The 15,819-nt window shown below is 39.2% G+C and overlaps 1 long non-coding RNA gene across 1 annotated transcript; it reads left to right on the top strand.

Moving 5' to 3' along the window:
• Positions 1–8,287: 8,287 nt before the first annotated feature.
• On the top strand, positions 8,288–12,767 carry LOC308095122. The gene is made up of 5 exons (XR_013934032.1): positions 8,288–8,398; positions 11,061–11,109; positions 11,577–11,624; positions 11,932–12,092; positions 12,691–12,767. It is a non-coding gene; the product is annotated as an uncharacterized lncRNA (long non-coding RNA).
• The last annotated feature ends 3,052 nt before the right edge of the window (positions 12,768–15,819 follow it).

Consider the following 15,819-nt stretch of genomic DNA (forward strand, 5'->3'; position numbering starts at 1 on the left):
GTTCGTATGCGGTATGTAATCGGCAGCCCACTTAATACTCCTTTGTCATACTTATTTATCTTATTTTATTTCCCTCTCTCTCCCCCTCTACAACTTCACTTATTCAGATGAGATTAGAGTAGGGTTCGATTTGTACAAAAAATGCGGGTGGCATTTTCTTAACTACTTTAAGCCCTATATACGTATTTCGTTTCAAATTAACCGATGTGCACGCTCACAACGTGCAATGTATTGCTTTGGGAGCTTGTACCCAGCTGGCACACGACGTCTATTGACGTTGATTTTTGGTTGGATTTAGGTCGTGACGTCAGCTAACCAAAATCCAACGTTAGACCAACGTCAACTTCCAACAATGTATCAACGTAATAATTTGACGTCAATTGACGTTGATATTTGGTTGATTTTAGGTTGTGTTGGTAACTGACCAATAACCAATGTCTGTTCAACGTATTATCCCAACGTCAGTTTGACGTCAAATACTGACTTGCTGTTGTTGGATTTTTGACCAAACCTCAGTGTCTGCCCAACGTTATTTTACTAACGTCCACATAACGTTGAGGTCTAACATCATCAGACGTTAATATTTGGTTGGTTTTAGGTTGTGTTGGTAACTAACCATTAACTAACGTCTGTTCAACGTATTATCCCAACGTCAGTTTGACGTCAAATACTGACATGCTGTTGTCGGATATTTGACCAAACCTCAATGTCTGCCCAATGTTATTATGACAACATCCACACAACGTTGCAGTCTAACATCATTAGACGTAGATATTTGGTTGGTTTTAGGTTGTGTTGGTAACTAACCAATAACCAACGTATTTTCAACGTATTATCCCAACGTAAGGTTGACGTTGAATACTGACATGCTGTTGTCGGATTTTTGACCAAACCTCAATGTCTGCCCAACGTTATTTTACTAACGTCCACATAACGTTGATGTCTAACATCATCAGACGTTGATATTTGGTTGGTTTTAGGTTGTGTTGGTAACTAGCCAATAACCAACGTCTGTTCAATGTGTTATCCCAACGTCAGTTTGACGTCGAATTCTGACATGCTGTTGTCAGATTTTTGACCAAACCTCAGTGTCTGCCCAACGTTATTATGAAAACGTCCACACAACATTGCAGTCTAACATCATTAGACGTTGATATTTGGTTGAATTTAGGTTGTGTTGGTAACTGACCAATAACCAACGTCTGTTCAACGTATTACCCCAACGTAAGGTTGACGTTGAATACTGACATGCTGTTGTCGGATTTTTGACCAAACCTCAATGTCTGCTCAACGTTATTTTACTAACGTCCACATAACGTTGATGTCTAACATCATCAGACGTTGATATTTGGTTAGTTTTAGGTTGTGTTGGTAACTGACCAATAACCAATGTCTGTTCAACGTATTATCCCAACGTCAGTTTGACGTCAAATACTGACATGCTGTTGTTGGATTTTTGACCAAACCTCAGTGTCTGCCCAACGTTATTATGAAAACGTCCACACAACATTGCAGTCTAACATCATTAGACGTTGATATTTGGTTGGTTTTAGGTTGTGTTGGTAACTAGCCAATAACCAACGTCTGTTCAACGTATTACCCCAACGTAAGGTTGACGTTGAATACTGACATGCTGTTGTCGGATTTTTGACCAAACCTCAATGTCTGCTCAACGTTATTTTACTAACGACCACATAACGTTGATGTCTAACATCATCAGACGTTGATATTTGGTTAGTTTTAGGTTGTGTTGGTAAGTAACCAATACCCAACGTCTGCTCAACGTATTATGCTAACGTCATATTGACGTAGAATACTGACATGCTGTTGTCAGGTATTGTGACCAAAACCCGATGTCTGCTTAACGTTGTTATGCTAACGTCCACACAATGTTAATTTCTAACATCATTAAACGTTGATATCTGGTTGGTTTTAAGTTGTGTTGGTAAGTAACCTATACCCAATGTCTGTTCAACGTATCATGCTAACGTCGTACTGACATAGAATACTGACATGCTGTTGTCCGGTATTGTGACCAAAACACAACGTCTGCTTAACGTTATTATGCTAACGTCCACACAATGCTACATTATAACATCATTAAACGTTGATATCTAGTTAGTTGTAAGTTATGTTGGTAGTAACCTATTCCCAACGTCTGTTCAACGTATCATGCTAACGTCGTACTGACGTAGAATACTGACATACTGTTGTCGGGTATCGTGACCAAAACACAACGTCTGCTAAACGTTATAATGCTTATGTCCACACAACGTTACATTCTAACATCATTAAACGTTGATATCTGGTTAGTTTTAAGTTGTGTTGGTAAGTAACCAATACCCAACGTCTGTTCAACATATTATGCTAACGTCGTATTGACGTAGAATACTGACATGCTGATGTCAGGTATTGTGACCAAAACCCAACGTCTGCTAAATGTTATTATGCTAACGTCCACACAATGTTACATTCTAACATCATTAAACGTTGATATCTGGTTAGTTTTAAGTTGTGTTGGTAAGTAACCAATACCCAACGTCTACTCAACGTATTATGCTAACGTCATATTGACGTAGAATACTGACATGCTGTTGTCGGGTATTGTGACCAAACCCCAATGTCTGTTTAACGTTATTATGCTAACGTCCACACAATGTTAAATTCTAACATCATTAAACGTTGATAACTGGTTGGTTTTAAGTTGTGTTGGTAAGTAGCCTATACCCAACGTCTGTTCAACGTATCATGCTAACGTCGTACTGACATAGAATACTGACATGCTGTTGTCCGGTATTGTGACCAAAACACAACGTCTGCTTAACGTTATTATGCTAACGTCCACACAATGCTACATTCTAACATCATTAAACTTTGATATCTGGTTAGTTTTAAGTTGTGTTGGTAGTAATATTCCCAACGTCTGTTCAACGTATCATGCTAACGTTGTGCTGACGTAGAATACTGACATACTGTTGTCGGGTATTGTGACCAAAACATAACGTCTGCTAAACGTTATTATGCCAATGTCCATACAATGTTAGATTTCTAACATCCTTAAACGTTGATATCTGGTTAGTTTTAAGTTGTGTTGGTAAGTAACCTATACCCAACGTCTGTTCAACGTATCATGCTAACGTCGTACTGACGTAGAATGCTGACATACTGTTGTCGGGTATCGTGACCAAAACACAAGGTCTGCTTAACGTTATTATGCTAACGTCCACACAATGTTACATCCTAACATCATGAAACGTTGATATCTGGTTAGTTTAAATTTGTGTTGGTAAGTAACCAATACCCAACGTCTGTTCAACATATCATGCTAACGTTGTACTGACGTAGAATACTGACATGCTGTTGTCGGGTATTGTGACCAAAACCCAATGTCTGCTTAACATTACAATGTTAACAGCCACACATCAACGTTAGATCCTAACGCCATTAGATGTAGATTTGTTGTTGGTTTAAGTTGTGTTGGTGAATAACCAACATTCAACGTCTGTTCAACGTCTCTTGCTAACGTAACATTAACGTGGAATACTGACATTTTGTTGTTGGGTATTGTGACCAAAGCCCAACGTCTTCTTAACATTATAATCTTAACGTGCACACAACGTTAAATACTAACGCCATTATATATGCTGTTAAGCAACTGTAATCCAACATTTTCTTAACGTCTCATGCCAATGTCATATTGACGTAAATACCAATATTCAGTCGTCTTGTGTGGGTATTGTGACCAAAACCCAATGTCTGCTAAACTTCATAATGAAAAGATCCCCTCAACATTCAAACCTCATTAGATGTAGATATTTTGCTGGGTTAATGTGGCTGTTACTTAAACAAAATCCAACATAGTCTGACTGTAGAATATGGACAATAAGTACTGAAGGTTGTGACATAGAGTAATGATCTAGCATCTGTTTAAGCTGCAAAAGTCCAACCAGAGCAAAAAGCTGTTTCATCTGTGGTTCAACTATATTCTTCCAGATGAGCTACAGGGCCACCCCATGGCCCAGAAAAGTGTTTGTGCAGTTCTATAACCCTCAGCCTTTTCCAGATAACTGAATTTGACTTTCAGACAAATACCATCAAGTTGCTCCTGAGGCACATGCCAGCAGCCCACCTATAGTTAACCTGGGGCTGTATGTGAGACTGATTAGCTACAGGTTTCTTTGCCAGTGTGGATTTAGAGCCAAGGTGTGGTATCTGAACAGTGTACAAGTTAAAACATACAGAAATAATACTGGATACTACAGTTAAGGAATAAATAGTGTTTGCATAGGTAATTAGGGACACTGCATAGTTGTACATTTCCTTTGTTTAACCTGGAGACAGTCTAACTAGCATCTGCCATTCAGAGTGTGATATACATCTCCATTGAGCTGCTAAATCAGGTAGAGAGACAGCAAGTCTACCAAACAGGTGGGGGGAGGCTATTCAAATGTGGATCTTCTATTGTTAAACTGGGAGACTTCACTCCCTTCCTCCAGTCACTTGCAAATGGTCAACAGCTGTTGCTGGGGGCTCTCCCCCATCCCACATGCATTATAATGTGTATAAAAACAGTGTCTCTAAAATGATTAGACTAGGACTGTCACACGACGTGAGGCTGGAGGGTGGACAGGGGCTCTGCTCCTGGCTCCCTGGCTCTCTGCTTCTCTGTTTGTTTGTTGTTTGCTGAATCTGAATAAACCACTGAATGGAACCTGGAAACCCTGACGTCCGGTCTGTCTGCTTCTCTTCTCCTCCATATTATTACATCTAAAGCCTGCTATTACGCGGTCTAATGCCTCATCAGATACGACATTTGGCGAACCAGCGGCTATTGTTGCTTTCCATTCCGGAGGCGCTTTAGAGAAGAACCTGTGTATTTTGAGGTGGCCGTGATGCGGGCCTGTGAGGAGGATCGGGTCCGTGGATGTCTTCCTACGGCGAGGAGGACCACCGCGGAGCGGACCATGGAGACTTCGGGGCGACCTACGATGGATGCCTTGCGACGGCGACGTTGTGATGACTGCGCGGCCGCTCGTGACCGGATCTCGGATGGCTACTCAACTAACTACTCTTCTCTGCGGAGCGCCTGGCTGTGTGGACGGCGGAGCGAAGAACTTGCTGGTCGAAGTTCTCCGTGGGGGGATGAGTTGGTGAGGAGCGGCTATCTTTTTGGCTGGAACAATGATACCATCTGGACCTGCGCTCGGCTATTCTGCTGGGTGCGTGGACATTGAGGTAGAGGCGACGAAAGCAGCATTATCAGAGGGAACACTGAACATTCAGGACAAGAGGTTGTATTGTAGTGATAAAGTGGTTTAAACTACGGAGCGTTATTTTTGTTGCCGTGCGTAAAAGTGTGATGTGAGGATTTAGTTGTTACACTCTCTGGTCTATTTCATTGAAGAAACACTTTCTTCTGTTCAATGTCGGCACCTCCGTTGGTAGTTAGCATGTGTAGTTAATAGGAGTACTCGAAAGGTTCTATCTTTGGTTACAAGTTTGGTGACTCGGCGTGGGGGGACATTGGTAGAGGGAAGGGTTATCTTTAGTGTGAGAGTTTAAAGAAAACAGAGAGACCTGCGCACTAATTGAATGAGAATGCATTTTGACTGGTGTTTATATTTTCGAGACATGGTTATGATGAAGTGAAGAAGTGGTATAAAGAGAAAGTTCAGCACCCTATTGATGTATTTTCTGTGAATAAGGTTTTCTGAGTTGTTTTATTTTTAAGCTTGTTTTATTTTTAAATAGTTCCTGTCTTTGCCTTCGGTGTCAGTCGAAAGTCATGTGATCCATGACGCACGCGTCCAATGTTAGCCGATCCGTTACTAAATATTGATATTCTTGCTTGATTTCGTGAAACAGTTTGTTTATTTTTATTTTGAAATTTAAGGTAAATCACTGTATGACCATTATGTAATTTTGATGCTTGTATCTAAGTTGTTCTTTCTGATGTGTTGTTTGTGTTGAATCTACTGAATGTCTTCTTTGTTTAGGTTTCAGCCATTGATTGGTCATGGGGGGTCGGGCTAAGTGAGTGGGAGTTGTTGTTTTTTTATGTTTTCTCTTGCAAACTGTTCTATTTAATATACCTGGTTGCGGAAGAAGTTAAATTCTTCCGTGGGGGGAATAGTTGTGTGGTATCTGAACAGTGTACAAGTTAAAACATACAGAAATAATACTGGATACTACAGTTAAGGAATAAATAGTGTTTGCATAGGTAATTAGGGACACTGCATAGTTGTACATTTCCTTTGTTTAACCTGGAGACAGTCTAACTAGCATCTGCCATTCAGAGTGTGATATACATCTCCATTGAGCTGCTAAATCAGGTAGAGAGACAGCAAGTCTACCAAACAGGTGGGGGGAGGCTATTCAAATGTGGATCTTCTATTGTTAAACTGGGAGACTTCACTCCCTTCCTCCAGTCACTTGCAAATGGTCAACAGCTGTTGCTGGGGGCTCTCCCCCATCCCACATGCATTATAATGTGTATAAAAACAGTGTCTCTAAAATGATTAGACTAGGACTGTCACACGACGTGAGGCTGGAGGGTGGACAGGGGCTCTGCTCCTGGCTCCCTGGCTCTCTGCTTCTCTGTTTGTTTGTTGTTTGCTGAATCTGAATAAACCACTGAATGGAACCTGGAAACCCTGACGTCCGGTCTGTCTGCTTCTCTTCTCCTCCATATTATTACATCTAAAGCCTGCTATTACGCGGTCTAATGCCTCATCAGATACGACAAAGGCAACATGGTTAAGGCCAGTTATACCTTTTTCCTTCCGCTTTAGCAGATGTTAGTTGTTGGTGATCAGCCAGCTGCATCTTAAAGGAATGCGACCGACAGTGAGGTAGGTAGACAGCCAATAATTTGCCCTTAGTTTGCTTCAGGAGACCTTCCTTAGTTCCAGAGGGCAAATTCAGTTTCAGCTTCACACAGCTTATGGCTGCTCAAATGTTTTATGTTGAGCGCTTGGGGTGGGTGGACTGTCGGGGTCCACCCCTACAGTGTCTTGCTCAGGACACTTCGCCCCGTCCAGGGCCTTTGAGGCAAACCGGGGACCTTCTGATTATCTAACCAGTAACCTATGCTGCCCTAAATAATAAACCCATATGAAAAGAAATGCATCAATACATTACAATGCATAGACACCGGCCTACCTCAAAACCAGGGTCTTCCTAAGTTGTGACATATGGAGCAAGAGTGTGTGACTGTGACACCGTTTATCATCCACACCACTATGTATGTACTACTGGGTGGACGGAAGGGCGGACAGATGGACAGACAGACAGACAGACAGACAGACAGACAGACAGACAGACAGACAGACAGACACTTTTTGTTACCCTTTCAGCCTAAATGCCTGACTGTACCTCATGCTGTTTAAATTTCTGACTTATAAAGTAATCAATCAATCAATCACAAAAAGTAAAATAATTGTTTGCCCTGATATGTAGTGGAGTAAAATAATAAAGTATCAAAAGATAGTGTGGGAGCCAAGTTCGAATATTGTGTTTATTATATTAATAACTGCTTATTTTGTGATTTGTATTTTTGCCTAAACAGTTCATGTATATCGAAGTATATGATTGTTAAATAAGCTAAGTTAAAAAGGTTTAAATAAGTCAATAATTTGTTTAATTCATGATGAGGTTCTGTAGGTTAAAAACAATGCTGTTACTGTAGCTTTAAGAAGAGAGCTCAGGTTGTGTAACTGAGAATTTGATTGAGATTGCTAACACCTGAGTGTGCCCAGGGCAGTGCTGATTAAGATTTCTATCACCTGTGTGTGCAGGGCTGTGCAGATTCAGTTGATGCTCAAGACAAGGTCAGAGCGACACAGTTTTTTGACCGTAGTATATCTTTTTGTTTGAGAACTTGCTTTTAGATCACTTCTGTAACCAGGGAACACATTTTTTTGAATAAATCTTTTTGTGATTCTTTTTACATCGAAGTCCTGTGAAGTTTCTGCTCAAGGGAATATACACGAGTATAGAAACGTGCCTCTGAGATTCAACCACTCACAGATAGAAACACACAAATGAATTTAAAAAAATACAACATCATTAAACGTTGATATCTGGTTAGTTTTAAGTTGTGTTGGTAAGTAACCAATACCCAACGTCTGCACAACAATACATTTCAAACTAGATTGTCAAATGTCTCCTCAAATCACTGAGCAGTAGAGCAACGTTCTGCTCTTTCATTGGACGACTCATTGGACTTGTGGGTGGGACCACAGTTGTATAACACCAGACTGGGCGGGGCAACAGTAACTGCTCCAGCAGCCTGCAGTTTGAATTAAGAGGGAGAGAAGACAGGAAGAGATACTTGTTTGTGCATGGAGATGTTTTTTTGAGAATCCCAGGACTTCTAGAATCACAATCTTTTGCACAGGTGAGTTAATAATTAATTTCCTTCTAACTTGAAATGAAATATTTGACTGTTTTTTTTAAAATAAAGTTCTACATTCTGTTTATGACCGAGTGAGGTGATTTCTTCATGTGCAAATCAGTCATGCTTTGTTTTTTTGTTTTTCTTTTCCTTTTCTTTGCATGTTTTTGAAACAACTGGCATTGTTTGAATAAATCCTTTGCCCAAAATGATTACAGTACCTGCCTTTTGTGGCAAACAGTGGAAACTAGAAAGAGGCTATAGGCCTACTGCATTAACTAGATGGACTGATCCCCACTGCTTTGTGTTGGTGGCTTGGTGCTGCTGAGTTAAATATTTAAATTGCAGCTTTTAAAGATAATGTCTTATTTTAGGGGAAGTTCTGTTGTTCATGATTCATGTTTTCAGTTGGGAATGTGTGTTATTGAAGGGTAAAGCTCACATGCCTCACAGCTATTTTTGTGTGAGACAGTGCAGTGTAACAAAAAATCAGGCATAAGGGTTGGTTGCATTTGAATACTCTTTTTATTGTGTAGCCTTTATCATAGTTTTGATTATATTAGCTTGTAAGACATTATTTTCAGTCTAATATTGGCCAAGCCTAACAGTAAAGCCCACCTAAAAAAAATAAACATAATAGAGGAATGTAAACACTATGTTGAAGATTGATTGGTAAGTAACCAATCCCCAACGTCTGTTCAACGTATCATGCTAACGTCATATTGACATAGAATACTGACATGCTGTTGTCAGGTATTGTAACCAAAACCCAACGTCTGCTTAGCGTCATTATGCTAACGTTCACACAATGTCAAAATCTAACATCATTAAACGTTGTTTTTTTGTTGGATTTTAGTTTATTCGTCATGTCCCTGGTGTTTAAAGACCTTAAGAGGTGTAAAGATGGAATAATATCTTAGCTGTTCACTTAATATGGCATTTTCCTTCCTGTGACTTTTACCATACTCTCAGGTTGTCATGGTTGGAGACACAGGAGGTAATTCATTGGATGATGCACCCAGAAGAATGATGCCGTTCCTCATGTCACATGAATTGACACTCCAGTACAACCTCTGTTGACATCATGGCAAGAATAAGTCCCCGGGGCCTGTGTCTTTTTGACGTTGCATATGGTAAGTTAAACATTTTAATTGCCCGATGTAACTTTTCCTTGACCTTTCCGTTATCTTTCTAATTTAAATTTTACAAGGAGTGCTACAAAATGTTGATTATTTTTATATACGTTGGCAGTTATGCCTAAGTTCAAGAGTTTGGAATCACTGTCTTTATGCTAACGTCCATACAATGTCAAATTCCAACATTATTAAACGTTGTTTTTTTGTTGGATTTTAGTTGTGTTGGTGAGTAACCAATACCCAACATCTGTTCAAGGTATCATGCTGTCATTTTGACATAGAATACTGACATGCTGTTGTCAGGTATTGTAACCAAAACCCAACGTCTGCTTAACCTCATTATGCAAACAACCACACAATGTTAAATTATAACATCATTAAACACAATTTTTTTGTTGGATTTTAGTTGTGTTGGTGAGTAACCAACATCTGTTCAACGTATCATGCTAACGTCAAATTGACAAAGAATACCGACATTCTGTTGTCGGATATTGTGATCAAAGCCCAATGTCTGCTTAAAGGTAGGGTAAGTGATATTTTTTGGTTAAAACAAAAAGTATTTTGCTAAAAGGTTAAAATACTATATTCTGATAGTAATCATTGCTATAGAGTGTTTTTTCAGTAACAGATGTCTCCCTGTCTCTCCAGCTCTTTAATAAACAGAAAATACATTTTTCGGTAGGTGTCAAAATCTCAGCCAATCAGGAGAAAGTACCAATTTTTAAGCTTAATTTGTATAGTGTTCCAGTTCCAATTTTGCATGCTCATTTCTTAGTGTCATCACTTCCAATTTCACTTGTTTAATCTGTATCCTGATTGAGTTCTCTGTCCTGGTTGGATAAAATTGGAAATGAAACTGAAACTGAAACGAAAATGCATTTTCTGTTTAATAAAGAGCTGGAGAGACAAGGAGACTCCTAATACTGAACAAACACTCTATAGCAATGAGTACTATCAGAATATAGAGCTATTTAACAATTATTTTAACCAACGCAAATCACTTACCCTACCTTTAACGTTATGATACACAACGTTAAATTCTAACGCCATTAGACATTGATATTTTGTTGGTTTTAATTTGTGCTGTTAAGCAACTATAATCCAACGTTTTCTCAAAGTTTTTTTCCATTTCTGAGGAATGTAAACACTATGTTAAAGATCTATTGGTAAACCATCTTAAGTTGAAATATTGAAGTAGGTCCTGTGCAGTTGAATGGCCGAAGAACAGAGTGAAGAACAGTTAGTATTTTTGCATTAACCGATACTTGATATACAGTAGCTGATAATGAAGTAGGTGTAGGTTTGATAGCTGTCGTTTTTGCTGCTGTTCCAGCCCATATTGAATTTAAATGTCCACAGACATTTCGGAAGGCAGCGATAGCCTATCTGATAATCAGTTTTTTCAAGACTTCATTTTCTTCTTAATTACTATTGTTATATTAATATGTATGTCCAAGCATCCAAGTATAATCAACATATCATCTGCCTTCCACAGCACATCATTTGACACCACTGTAAAGGTACTTCAGCTTCCAAACACCCGTGATCCAGACTTGGTGAGCCTCCACCAAGTCCGAAGTAAGTATAATATCAGGGCGTTAATTTGAGGGGTAATATGTCCTTAAATTGGTTGGAATTTAAAAAAATATATTGAATTAGATGATTCAGCTTTCCCACGGTAATGACTTTCCTGGAACATTTTTAATTGAGTTATAAATTCCCACAGGGCTGTGGGCACCCTGATGATTTTTTGACACAGTTAAACAAAACAGGCACAGATAAACTAGAAAACATTAGTCTACAGTCAGCTGTGTAATGAAAAAGCAGTCTTATAGTGTTAATATTGAAAGGGCAGGGATGTGAAGTTTCACTCAACCAACGATTCGATATAATTCACCATACTGGGTTCACAATACAATTTCTTCTTGGGTTTTCTCTGAAGTAGTTGTGCCATGGCATGAGGCCATTGTGAGAGGAAGTCTCTATCTTGCGTCAAGTATATTTTTCATTCATAATGTGTTGTGTATTTCTTATTTTCATGCTAGATGGGAGACATCAAGAGGTGGAAGGTCCTCTCAAGTAGAATACATCGGGTGAGTACCTCCACACTGAACTTCACTATTATTTCACAATAAAGCAACATCATTTTGATTTAAAACAAGTTTGATTTTTCACCGCTACTAAAGGCATCAGGCAAACGGCTATAAAAATGAGGCATCATCTACAGTATATGAATAGTTTTGATGCGATAGCATCAATATATTCTAAAGAAGTATTTGTATAATTTATTCGTCATGTCCCTGGTGTTTAAAGACCTTAAGAGGTGTAAAGATAGAATAATATCTTAGCTGTTCACTTAATATGGCATTTTCCTTCCTGTGACTTTTACCATACTCTCAGGTTGTCATGGTTGGAGACACAGGAGGTAATTCATTGGATGATGCACCCAGAAGAATGATGCCGTTCCTCATGTCACATGAATTGACACTCCAGTACAACCTCTGTTGACATCATGGCAAGAATAAGTCCCCGGGGCCTGTGTCTTTTTGACGTTGCATATGGTAAGTTAAACATTTTAATTGCCCGATGTAACTTTTCCTTGACCTTTTCCATTATCTTTCTAATTTAAATTTTACAAGGAGTGCTACAAAATGTTGATTATTTTTATATACGTTGGCAGTTATGCCTAAGTTCAAGAGTTTGGAATCACTGTGAAAATTAAGTAAGTAGGCCTACAGCCAAGACATTGATGATAATAATTATAGTAATAACTTCTTCAACATTTCTGTTTACTAAATAATCCACCAAGTGCAGCAATATCTTTAAAGACCTTAGGCATTCTACATGTCATATTCTCTAGATATCCAGGTCAAATTTCACCCCATATTTTCAGTAGAATTTGCCGTACTTTGAGACTGGTTTGTATAAAACTTCTCATGAACCTTACGGTATAGCTGTTCCCAACATAGGATTTAGATCAAGCAATTGTGATGGCCATTCAGAGACAGAACTCATATCTGCAAACTATCATTTCAAAAGCATAATTTCTCACTGATTCCAAACTTTTGAACAGATATCTGTCAGTCAATAAAGATGTTTCATAATGTAAAAATCAAGCTAGAGTTATTAAAATAGCTTATTTCTGTCATTTATCTTTAGGGGAACTAAAGAAGAATGCAATCTTCAATGCTGATGACACACAACTGTACATAAAAACCAAGCAATCATCATCCTCATCATCACTACCGCCCTTATCCATTCTCACTACCTGCCTGGAGGAGATGAAGGCGTGGATGAGTAACAACTTTCTGCAGCTAAACAGTTCCAAAACCGAAGTAATTCTTATAGGCACCCCACACCAGATAAAAACATCCCCCATAACCAGCATCACCTTCTCCGGACAGGACCTCCCCCTCTCACCAGTTGTCACAAACCCGGGAGTAAAAATAGACCCTCACCTTAACTTTGAGGCCCACGTCAAATACCTATGCAAAACATCCTTCTTTCAGCTCAGAAACATTTCAAAACTCCGTCCCACACTCACGCTAGCAGATTCAGAAAAGCTCGTCCACGCCTTTGTCTCCTCCAGGTTGGACTATTGCAACGCACTTCTCATCGGGATCCCTAGCAAGAGCCTTCAAAGGCTCCAGTATATTCAGAACAGCGCTGCTAGGGTCCTGATGAGAGTGCGCAAACATGAGCACATCACACCCATCCTCCGTTCACTCCACTGGCTTCCCGTTGCTTTCCGGACCCAATACAAAATATCCCTGTTGACACATCAGTGCATCCACGGCAACGCTCCCTCATACCTCAAGGACCTAGTCTCCCTACAACCCTCGACCCGCAACCTCCGCTCTTCAAACACCAACCTCCTCAACATCCGCAAGGCCAATCTACACACCATGGGCGACCGGGCTTTCTGCTCGGTCGCCCCCCGAACTGTGGAAGGCCCTCCCTGTCCACTTGAGAGCACCACAGTCGGTCGACTGCTTTAAGAGAGGATTAAAGACCTACCTTTTTAGCAAAGCATTTTTTTAGCTGGTTTTACCTCTAGGCTTTAAGCCCCCAGTTTTAATTGTTTTGTTTCAGTTTCTTGTGAGATGTTTGATTTTATGCATTTGCCTTATGTAAGCACTTTGAGATTTCTTGTAAATGTAAAGTGCGTTATAAATAAAATCCATTAATATTATTATTATTACCCTTATTATTTTCACATTTGTTAAAACTAATGTTGGATTGACATTTTATTCTCAACTAAAATACAACGTGATTCCAACGTTAGAAATATGTCATATTTTGATTGTACTCTTAACGTTAGAGTTGACGTTGAGCCAATGTTGTACTATGACGTCAACCCGATTAAAATTTTTTGCAACTTGTATCCAACGTTGGAGCCCAACGTTGGATACAAGTTGTATTTTAGTTGAAAATGGAAATCTGATTGATGTCATAACCCAATATTTGTTTGATGTCAAACTCGGATGTTATTTTGCCATTGAATTTAAGTTGGGCTCTAACGCTGGATACAAGTTGTATTTTAGTTGAAAATGAAAATCTGATTGACGTCATAACCTAATGTTGGTTTGACGTCAAACTCTGATGTTATTTAGACATTGAATTTAAGTTGGGATCTAACGTTGGATACAAGTTGTATTTTAGTTGAAAATGAAAATCTGATTGGCGTCATAACCCAACGTTGGTTTGATGTCAAACTCTGATGTTACTTAGACATTGAATTAACGCTGTGATCTAACGTTGGATACAAGTTGTATTTTAGTTGAAAATTAAAGTTTGATTGACGTCAAAACCAGACGTTGGTTTGACGTCAAACTCTGATGTTAGTTAGACATTGAATTAATGTTGGCCTCTAACGTTGGATGACGGTTGTGGGTTAGTTGAAAATGAAAGTTTGATTGACGTCATAACCCAACGTTGGTTTGTCGTCAAACTCTGATGTTAGTTAGACATTGAATTAATGTTGGCCTCTACCGTTGGATGACTGTTGTGGGGTAGTTGAAAATGAAAGTTTGATTGACGTCATAACCCAACGTTGGTTTGACGTCAAATTCTGATGTTAGTTAGACATTGAATTAATGTTGGCCTCTAACGTTGGATGACGGTTGTGGGTTAGTTGAAAATGAAAGTTTGACTGACGTCATAACCCAACGTTGGTTTGACATCAAACTCTGATGTTAGTTAGACATTGAATTAATGTTGGCCTCTAACGTTGGATGACGGTTGTGGGGTAGTTGAAAATGAAAGTTTGATTGACGTCAAAACCAGACGTTGGTTTGACGTCAAACTCTGATGTTAGTTAGACATTGAATTAATGTTGGCCTCTAACGTTGGATGACGGTTGTGGGTTAGTTGAAAATGAAAGTTTGACTGACGTCATAACCCAACGTTGGTTTGACATCAAACTCTGATGTTAGTTAGACATTGAATTAATGTTGGCCTCTAACGTTGGATGACGGTTGTGGGGTAGTTGAAAATGAAAGTTTGATTGACGTCAAAACCAGACGTTGGTTTGACGACAAACTCTGATGTTAGTTAGACATTGAATTAATGTTGGCCTCTAACGTTGGATGACTGTTGTGGGTTAGTTGAAAATGAAAGTTTGATTGACGTCATAACCCAACGTTGGTTTGACGTCAAACTCTGATGTTAGTTAGACATTGAATTAATGTTGGCCTCTAACGTTGGATGACTGTTGTGGGGTAGTTGAAAATGAAAGTTTGATTGACGTCATAACCCAACGTTGGTTTGACGTCAAACTCTGATGTTAGTTAGACATTGAGTTAATGTTGGCCTCTAACGTTGGATGACTGTTGTGGGGTAGTTGAAAATGAAAGTTTGATTGACGTCATAACCCAACGTTGGTTCGACGTTAAACTCTGATGTTAGTTAGACATTGAATTAATGTTGGCCTCTAACGTTGGATGACTGTTGTGGGGTAGTTGAAAATGAAAGTTTGATTGACGTCATAACCCAACGTTGGTTTGACGTCAAACTCTGATGTTAGTTAGACATTGAATTAATGTTAGGATTCAACGTTGGAGTCCAACCAAAATCCAAGGTCTAAATAACGTCAGAGGTTGACGTCAAACCAACGTTGGGTAATGACGTCTAACAAACTTTCATTTTCAACTACCCCACAACGGTCATCCAACGTTGGAGTTCAACGTTGTTCTAACGTCATATTGACGTCCTGTGCCAGCTGGGTAGATCGATTTGACACATGTTCCCAAAGTCTACATTTCCCAAAAGTAAATGCATGTAACCAGA

Source organism: Gymnoscopelus braueri (assembly GCF_963280865.1).
Source record: "Gymnoscopelus braueri genome assembly, chromosome: 11".
Taxonomy (NCBI): Eukaryota; Metazoa; Chordata; class Actinopteri; order Myctophiformes; family Myctophidae; genus Gymnoscopelus; species Gymnoscopelus braueri.